We start from the raw sequence: 10248 nt of genomic DNA on the forward strand, positions 1-10248 counted from the left end.
ATACCACTTTAAACAATTGTGGCTTCCCACAAAAAATCATAGGAAGTGTAGTTCATTAAGGGTGCTGAGAGTTGTTAGGAGACCCTTATTCCCCTTCTAGAACTAAAATTCCCAGAATGCTTTAGCAATCAACCCTTCTTCTCAGGGAACTCTGGGAATTGTAGCTCTCTGAGGAGAATAGTGCTTTAAATGTTTGGTCTGAATGTGGCCTTAACCACCTTGAAGGATTAAAAAAAAAAAAAAGGCTGTGTATAAGGCCTTAACATAAAATTTTAAAACAAGCAAAGTCTTAATTCTTAGCTGAGCAGTAGTTATGGAAATCACCATGCTGAAGCAAATGTGTCCTGGCTTCCTTTTTGTTATGTAGTATTCCATTATTATTAATACTGTACTGTTATTGCTACTACCTTGTAGCATGCTTGTCACGATTGCATCAGAACCAACATTTTAACAACACTCTCCCTGTTATCGGTGCTCTTCAGTGTTTTTAAGATACGAAGGCTGCTGTTCCCCCCCTTTCTTTACATGCTAAGAGATGTGTTTTTCTGCAAATATTCATAATTCTTTTCCTGGGAATAGTACGTGCCTGATTTGCATAATTAACTGAGCTACTCTGGTTCCCCTGGGAAAGTGGTGCCTAATTGGGGAGAGATGGGGGAGTCTATTAAGGGGGGCTTTGGGGCCTAATTAAGCATGGTTAAAAAAACCCTACTTAATTATGTATTTACTCTAGAGGCTGGGGTGACTCTTGAAATCCTCTTTTAGATTTGGAACCAGAGCTTTTGATTTCTTTTTATTATTATTATTTCCTTTAAAAAAAACCCTAAATCATTATTAGAAAGTTTCATCTCTCGTGCTTGCCAGATAAAATCACAGTTGTGTTTCTCTGGGAGAGATGCAAGGGATTAGTGTGGCTTGCTCTGTGAACAAAGTTCTCCACCAGCACTAATGAGCCCAGTTCTTTAAATGAATTTAAGTGAAATAACATCAATTTTTGTTGAGAGGTTTGCTGTTTTAAAAAAAGTAAATCACAGCTACAGACATTGCATATCTATGCAGACTTACAGTCCAGATTGATAATGTATGTTAATAAAGAAATAGGAATTCCCTGACAGCTGTAGGATTCTACAGGCCAGAAGCAACTATTGGGGTGGGGGGTGGGGAGCTAAGCCAGCTTGTCAGGCCAGAGGCCCATCTAGTCCAGCATTCCGTTCTCACAGTGGCCAACCAGATGTCTGTAAGCCTGCAAGCAGGGCCCAAGCACAAGAACGCTTTCCCCTCCTATAGTTTCCAGCAACTGCTATTGAGATGTATTATTGCCTTTGACCATGCAGGCAGAAATAAGCCATCATCACTGCAGTATTGGATAATGCATTCAGAAAGCTTCTCTGGATCACTCTGTGCCTCTGTCCACTGGTCTTCTGAAGATCTGCCTATGGCAGAGGTTTTCAACCTTCTTGAGTCCACGGCTCCCTTGATCAACTACATTCTTTCTGCAACACCCCTGTGGGGTTCAAGAGCCCAGTTATGTCACCCCTTGCCTGCAGAGCTGGCAGCCTCTCACCCATTTTCGAACACCCTCCCTTGTGGAGTGTTCCCTCAGCCTCTTCTCCTCTCCCCTCTATTTGGGAGTCCTCTAGGCAGCTACCGCAGCCGCCCCTGGTCTCTGAGCTGCCTCAGCTGCTGGCAACCAGCACCCCCCAGGCAGCATTTGCCTGGGGAGTTTGTAACCAGGGCTGCTGCAACCAACAGCTGTGCAAGCCTTTGGGAGGCAGAGATGTGAGAGGGCATCAGAGGAGGGAGGGAAGGAAAGAGGGACAGAGGCCAGTGCTGCCCACAACACCCCTAGCCATCATTCAAGGCACCCCAGGGTGCCACAGCACACTGGTTGGAAACCACAGGCCTAGGGCAGTTCATGCAACAGTCTAGGCCCCACTGATAGCCTTCTCCTCTTCCATGGACTGTCCAATCCTCTTTTAAAGCCACCCAAGTTGTGGGCCATCACTGCCTCCTGTGGGAGCAAATACCTTAGTTTTAATTATGCAATGTGTGTGAAGAAGTACCGGTACTTTATTTTATCTGTCCTGAGTCTTCCAACATTCAGCTTCATTGGACATACATGAGTTCTAGTGTTATGAAAGAGAGGAATGAAAAAATTGTTATCTACATGTTCCCCCCCAAATTTAAAATTTTCTGATCTTAAGCACGATTTGGCATAAGAAGCCATTTCTTTATTCTGTAGCACAGGGCTTTTGGGGTGGGAGGGCTTATCTGCTACATGCTACTGAGAATGGTACCTCAGGTTAAGTACGTGATTTGTTCTGGAGGTCCATTCTTAACCTGAAACTGTTCTTAACCTGAAGCACCACTTTAGCTAATGGGGCCTCCTGCTGCTGCTGTGCTGCCGGACACCGATTTCTGTTCTCATCCTGAAGCAAAGTTCTTAACCCGAGGTAATATTTCTGGGTTAGCGGAGTCTGTAACCTTAAGCATATGTAACCTGAAGTGTATGTAACCCAAGGTACCACTGTATCTGTGTTCTAATGTCCACAGGTCTTTCAGCAATGACCAGGTTTTATCATTGCTTTTTATTGATTTTACATGTTCCATATCTTTATTTATTTTTAAAATGTGCTGTAAGTAAGTAAGTATGTCTTTCCATAGTATTGCTATAATTTTTTGGTGTCAAACTCGAGCAGTGTATATATAAAAATCAACAATAAAACAAAGCCAACCTCATGATGATCTGACGATGGAATTGAACCTTTTCTAGGGCAGGAACGGTGGCCGCAGGGTCAACAGAACCCACCACACCAGGCCAGCTGCCGGGCGCATGTGCATGAGGCGCACAGGGTTCATGGAGCCCTTTTCTCGGGTTGATTCTAAAGATGGACTTAACAGAATTTGGCCCTTGGTGCCCAGGGCAGGTGGGGAGGTGCTTTTCTTCCTTTCTTTTCAATGAAATGTCTATGAACCGCATAAAACAAAACAACAACTTCTTTGTTAGAAACTGTTTTTAACAATGAGGCTGGGGAGTGGGGGGGAGGGATAATTCATGAGTACTAATTGCTTGGCTGTTAATTTTCATAAGTGTTGATAGAAGCAGTTCCTTAAATTAAACTTTGTTTAAAACGTATCAAGGGAAATATTCCACAATGTCGGGCCTGAAGTGAAAATTAATATGAATGCTGTGGCAATTAACACGTACTGGTTAATAGCTTTTAGCAGCATTTTGGGATGATAGACCTTAAATACATTTTTTGCATGCTGCTCTTGTTCCAGTTGCGTTCCAGTTATATGTCTGCATAATTATGAACCATTTCCCCCCCACAATTTCAGATATTAAATAGCTTTCCTAAAAAGAAAAAGGAGGGGGGAAATATCCACACCAGAGTAAGAATGGAGAACGGAGGCACACTGTAGTGTGTAACTGGTTTTTTTTTTAAAAAAAAATGCCCGAGATGTTAATTTGACATTTTAAAACCTATTGTGCAAAAATTAGAGGCTTTAATTTCCATTTCACATCATGAAGCATTTCTGCCCTAAATAGGTGTATCAAAATCAAACATGTTTATTATTTCTTAAGTGCCTGTAAAAAGAAAAAAGAAAGTACCATATAATACAAAATTATTTTTCTTCCATATTGCAGAGAAAGCTGAAACGTGCTCATTAGAAATGCCTTGAAAATCGGACTTGAGGGAATTGTGGGAGAGGCATTACCCCTCCTCCCTCAGGACACAAGACTTTTAATCTATTTATTTGGGTTCAAGTTTATAACCTTACTTCCTGTGCCGAATGTCCACTCAACGTTCGGCTTACAGCATCTTAAAATAAAGCAAGATCGCAAAGATTAAGTATTACAAAACAGTAAAACCAGCAACAGTAAAACAGAAGGATATCTGAGCCTGATTCAACCATGTCTGTTTGTGGGAGTGTGTGTGCTTTTGTTTGTACTGTACCAGTTTAGACACTTCGCCAAATCCCTCAGCCCAGTATATCTGAAGGAGCGTCTCTACCCCCATCGTTCTACCCAGACACTGAGGTCCAGCACCGAGGGCCTTCTGGCGGTTCCCTCACTGCGAGAAGTGAAGTTACAGGGAACCAGGCAGAGGGCCTTCTCAGTAGTGATGCCCTCCCATCAGATTTCAAATAGATAAACAACTATCTGACATTTAGAAGACATCTGAAGGCAGCCCTGTTAAGGGAAGTTTTTAATGTGTGACATTTTAATGTATTTTTAATCTTTGTTGGAAGCCACCCCGAGTGACTGGGGAAACCCAGCCAGATGGGCAGGGTACAAATAATAAATTATTATTATTATTATTATTATTATTATTAAAACACCATCACAAATGGAAGCAAGGAACATTCACCTTTCTTCACGCAAGTGTGGTAGTGCAGCTGAGTTGTACCACTGAGTTGAGGCTTGTAGTGAATGGCATTTCCCCTTACACTAGAGAAAGGGAGCTGGTTGGAGATTCTGTGCCAATTCCTTCTGCACCCCCTCCCTGCCTCCAGAGCAGCATAGGAGGTATCATTGGTAGGTGCAGAATCACCACCCACATACTCATCTGGTGGATGGGTGGGGAATCTCTCTGGGGCCCAAGTTTCGTCTGTGAATGGTAGGAGGCCTTGAAGCAGCCCCAGAAGTCCTTGAAGTAGCTAGTATCCCATCTCTTAGCAGGTCCAGGAACAGGCAACAAGGTTGGAATGGGGTGGAGTCTGCTGTGATGTGATGGGGGGGTGGCTCAGCCTATTTCAATTCACATATGTTTAATTATGAGTGTTCCATCCAGATTATTGCAGGAATTTTTGTCTAAATGCGCAAAACTTATTGGGCTGCATTCAGATAAGTTCCCCTTGGAGTAGTCCCATCGACACTGATTTGCTTAATTAATGTACTTTTTTTCAGAACAATTTTTATTAAAGCCTTTTCATAGGAGAAAAAGATTTTTTAAGAACTAATCTAGATAGGAACAAAAACAGAGGAAGAAAAAGAAGAAATGCAGAGCCTTCTCTCAGAGTTAGATCTTCATCCTTGTCTCACACAGAAAGAAATGGACCCTCCTAGCTCTCACCTGGGAGCTCCCCTTTCTTCTCTCTGCCTCCACCCTGGGAGATCTTCCCTTCCCTGTCTCTCACGCAGGGTCCTTCATTAAGTCCCTTCAGTGACCCATAGTAGAGGACACACAAATAAAATAAAAATAAAATAGAATCAAAAATGAAGCCGGGGGAAAAGAGAAGAAAACAGGAAGATAAAGATAATAAAAGAATAAAGAGAGAAAAGAGAAAAATAAAATAGAGGGGACTTCAGATTCTCTGTCTGCCAGTTATATACAAAGATTATTCAAAATATTCAAAACATTCATTCCAGAATGGTATCCCGCTGTTCCTCCTTCTGCTAAGCAATATTTCTCCAGTCTTCAGATCTAGACATCTCAAGTTCATTCATTTTCCCTTCCACAGAAAAAAGTCTAAAAGGGGTTCTCCAGTTGTTATCAGTAATTGTCAACAATAGTCTTCCTTCAGTCCTGCATAGTGACTTTATGTCTGATGTTGAAAAACAATAGATCCTTCATCTTTATTCAAACAGGAGTCTTCCCACTCTGGTCATATATTAAAACAGTAATCCATCGTTATTTACTTATGTTATATTCCTTAATTCACACGCAATTCAATAGCTTCCAATCCCAATTCCTGTTGGCCATGAGTTTCCATCCTAAATTAGAAAAAAATAATCCTTCCATTTCCTCCTCTTCCATTCTTTTTCCAGACTTGTCGCAAGAGGTTTGTAGCTTTCTCCTTCCGATACACAGTCTCCACTTTTGCAGCTCTATCACTGCCAGCTCAGAATATTTCTTAATCTCTTGCTGCATGGTTTCTTTCATTCCACTTCTCCAACACCACAACTTCACCCCAAATTGCCTCACTTCTCCAGGCACCAGTATAAAGAGTCTCTCTATTTTGTCATCCACTACTTCCATTTTTAGCACTCCACTTTCCTGCTCTGGAAGTCTTCCATCAACATCATTCTCTATAGGCTCTGTGATCTCCCCAGCCTCATTTTCTCTGGTCCATTTTTATTCACCATTTTATGCACCCCAGCTGTAGCCTCTCTCAGTTGCTCACCCAGTAATTGCTGCATGATGCCAACAGTCAATGGGGTGTCTTATTCTTATTGTCTTATTCTTATTAACAACTCACTCTGCTTATAGTCTCTGCTTTAAAAACATGTTAACCGTCTACTTATCTAACAGTATTCTTTTCTCACAGTAGCATAGCAAAGCTAGTTTCACTTTCAGAAAAGCTAGTTTCACTTTCAGCACTTTCAGAGAGACAGTTTTAAAAAATAAAACAATAAATTTCTAACAGCTGGATCATGCCTTAGCCATTGAGAATCTTTCTTTGATACAAACAATTAAAACAGACTTTTTGTTTTATTTTCAACATTTGAATGATTGTCTCTCCTTGCGCCAGCAGCCGACTTGCATTCCAAATTTCAACTGCCAGACAGAATCACCTCAGTCGTAATTTATCAGTGTCTCAAAAGTAATTTTAAAAAGGGAGGTTTTACCAACCTGAAGGATTGATCTTCAGGACTATTATGTGGTATTTCTGCAAAATGGAAGTTCCTTGCTCTAAATAACTCACCCCGTCTGGGTCCCCCTAAAAACATGGTGTGTACAGTGGCGTAGCGTGGGTTGTCAGCACCCGGGGCAAGGCAAGTAATTTGCGCCCCCTAACCCGTGGATTTGCGCCCCCTAACCCTAACCCCCAGATGTTTAGCCCGGTGCGGCCGGCCCCCCCTGCACCCCCCATGCTACGCCACTGGGTGTGTAAGGCAGCTTTTCCAGAGCATCAGAAGTTATTCCCTTTGTTCTCTATCTTCAGAGCAAGAATGTAATAACCAAGATTTTATGTATCATTAATCACCACATAATTATCTCCGTCGACAGAGTGTTGACTAGAGATATTTAGTCTGCCGTGATTCCTTCCGGAAGTCAATGTACTTTTAGTGTGTGTGTGTGAATCTGCACTGAATATAGGTAGTGCTGAATACAAGATATTTATGTGCCCCAGGCTCTTAGGTGGGATATATACTGGAGCAAATAATACTAATACTAAATTTAATTAATTGTATTTTTAATATCTATAAGGCAACTCAATAACGTTGTTCTCTGGGTCACTCACAAGCATAAAATGATAAAATGTAATTAAAATACAGTATGATCAAACACAATATGAATCACAAGTATAACCACATTAAACAATTTACAAAAAATATCACACTCTCACTGCGTGTCTACTTGGGAAAGCCAGAGAAAGCCAGGGGTGCATTGGGACCCAGCTGATGACCAGGGAGAGGGAGAAGCTGCCCAAGAAGGTATAAACCTTCCAGTCTCTCCTGGGCCTTTGCTGAGATAGTAATTCCATATCAGGCTCCCATGAGCTCTACAACTAGAGCCGTGCGCCTTCCCTATTACCCATTCAGTTCTCAGCACAGCGTGCAATACTGGTCTTGGGCTCAGGAGCTGCGGGGGAGGTATAATTTCAAATACCACCTTCTCTCACATGCAGCAGCTGAGATCCTCACCAGAGGGCCTTGTCTTGATCCCCACCACCAGCACTTTCAGAGGTTTTCCGGGCAAGAGGACCTTTTTGGTGATGGCTTCCAGATTATGTCACTTACTGCTTAGGCATGTTTGCCCAGCACTGCCTTTGTTGCCTTCTAAGTTCCAAGTGAAACCCATCCTGTCCTCCCATGCCTTTAACAACATTTAGAGGATGACAAGCCTTTTCAGTATTATTTATTTATAACACTATGCCCCCAGGGCAGATTACAACACAAAAACACAATATTAAAAACAATTTAAAAACAACTTACTATCACAAAAATAGGGTGAGTACCAAAAATATACACATCAAGTGTCAAAAACCAAGGTAAAGAAGTGCTTCAAACTGTAATCTTGCTTTCCAAATTCTTGCTGAGTTTTACTTGCAGGGTCCTCTGTTTTGGCTGCTTTTATTTTTGCGGTTTGGTCAAGTAGTTTGTTGTGTGTTGTGTGTGTGTTTAAGTGCTTATTCATAAGCTGCCTTGAGCCCTTTTGTCTGAAGGCAGAAACCATTTTAAATATATGTATAAAATGCAGGTCACAGGCCTCCTGCCTAGATGTAGCCAAATCATTTTTTATGCTACTTGCACCCAGTGGCCTTTCTGAACCCTTTCCCCCCTTGTTTTTGCTCCTTTGCTATTCAGATCTAAAACCTTCTAAAAGAGGTTGCATTTGAAAGCCAGTTGCATCTTTCTGTTTTTCACACACACACACACACACACACCCCGCCAGCAATGTGAAAAACATGTTACTATGCAACAAGGATTTCTTGTGTGAGCATTTAGCTGCAATTCATTTTAATTGTCCTTATGAAGTTAAAAAGTATTAGTGTCAGATAAAGATTCATCACTGCTGTATGATTTAAAGCTGAGACTACAGAAAGCAGGCATGTGTCCCGGCAGCTGTTTATACAAGGCACTGTCTCTTTTGACAGCAGTTAAAAAGTATGGTTGTGGTAATCAAATTGTGATGCCAGCCTCTTGGAGGCTAGCCCCAGATTGAGTTAAATACACACATATGCACACACTGTATATCTATCTAAAGTATATGTATGTGTACACACACACACACACACACACACACACACGGGGCCCCTGCTCATTCCATTTGCCAATCCTTCCTCCAATCATTTCCCCCACATTAACCCTCTAGTGTAGAACTTCCTCTTTCCACTCCCTGCAACTGCTAAGCTCGCTTTTCACCTTCCGAACCTCATTTCTGAAGCCAGTTGTCTTCTATTCTGCCTTCTCCTTTTGCTTCCCTCCCATGCCCTGACTTCATGCAAATCCAGAATTGTGATTAGGTTCTACAAATCACCCAGTGGGGGCTGTGTGATGACAGCTTTACATGTATATGTTTATATGCTTTACTTTTACATATATGAAGAAAAATGTTTCTGTATATGAATAGACATATGACTAGATATACACTCTTATACTTACATATTTAAAAAAACTGCTACCTGTTTTCAACTATCCAATGCAGAAAACAAAGGGTGTTTCACAAATGTCTTATCCTAAGCCAGATCCTCAGTATTGTCTACATCAAGGCTGGGAAACCTTTGGCCCTCTAGATCTTGCCAAACTGCAACTCTTGTCAGCCCCAGCAAGCATCACCATTGGCCAGATGTGATGGGAATTGTAATTCAGAAACATCTGGAGGGGCAAAGGTTCTCCAGCCCTGGTCTACTACACTGACTGGCAGCAACTCTCCAAGGGTTTCAAACATGGGATGTTTCCAACCCTTCCTGGAATATGCTGGGGAGTCAACCTGAAACCTCCTACATGCAAAGCAGATGCTCTTGCCACTGAGCTGCCACACTTCATTTTATGTCTCTGATTACCTCAGCAGCACATCAGAGCACATGTTGTTCATAAACATTGTGTTCTGTGTACCCAGAGACATGGGGATGGTGGCATAGGTGCATTGGTTGTGTTCCTTTGGCCTCAAGCGATGCTCAGTGGAGTGAAGATAACATAGCTATTACTTGAGGAAGAACAGGTGAAACCCTAACCCCCCCCCCGACACAGCATACATTTAAAGCACATGACTTTCCCCAAAGCATCCTGGGAACTGAAGAGTGCTGAGAATTGTACCTCTTTGAAGTAAGGTGTGTACGCAGCCACACACCATTGGTGTTTTTTGTGTGTGTGTGGACTCTGTTTTTAAACAAAGCCTCAACAAAGTTGAATTTGCAGTAATAAGTGTCAGGCGTCCCTTGACTTTTCCATTTGCTGGATTTTGTTCTCCAGTTTCGGAAGGATTTAAAAGCACCTCCCTTCAGTTTCCACTTAATACATGACAGTTCTTTGGAAAGGGAGCCAGCTTAACAAGATCTCTCTCTCTCTCTCTCTCTCTCTCTCTCTCTCTCTTTCTCTCTCTCTCTCTCTCTCTCCATAGAGTGCTCAGGAATAACAATTGTATCTGGTTGTAAAAGAAAATCAAGGGCTGGAAGGCATAAATTTGGCACAACATCAGGCACTGTGATCAATTTAACCAGGGTAATAGAGCACAGGCACAAATGGAAAATCTGCCACAGAAGCAGTATTAGTGGTTTGGATGGCTGGGCCAAGTTGCCTCATTTAACTCACCCACCGCCACCAATTTTATGAGATTGATTGTGGCTTCCTTGATC

At 42.1% G+C, this 10248-nt stretch overlaps 1 protein-coding gene and 1 long non-coding RNA gene across 11 annotated transcripts in view; both read left to right on the forward strand.

Moving 5' to 3' along the window:
* MAPKAP1 (MAPK associated protein 1) overlaps positions 1 to 10248 on the forward strand; it is a 181937-nt gene that overhangs the window by 32528 nt on the left and 139161 nt on the right. The window lies entirely within an intron of this gene.
* LOC307207764 lies at positions 2518 to 3919 on the forward strand. Its single transcript, XR_013834829.1, has 2 exons — positions 2518 to 2927; positions 3650 to 3919. It is a non-coding gene; the product is annotated as an uncharacterized lncRNA (long non-coding RNA).

Source organism: Podarcis cretensis (genome assembly GCF_951804945.1).
Source record: "Podarcis cretensis genome assembly, chromosome: Z".
NCBI lineage: Eukaryota > Metazoa > Chordata > Lepidosauria > Squamata > Lacertidae > Podarcis > Podarcis cretensis.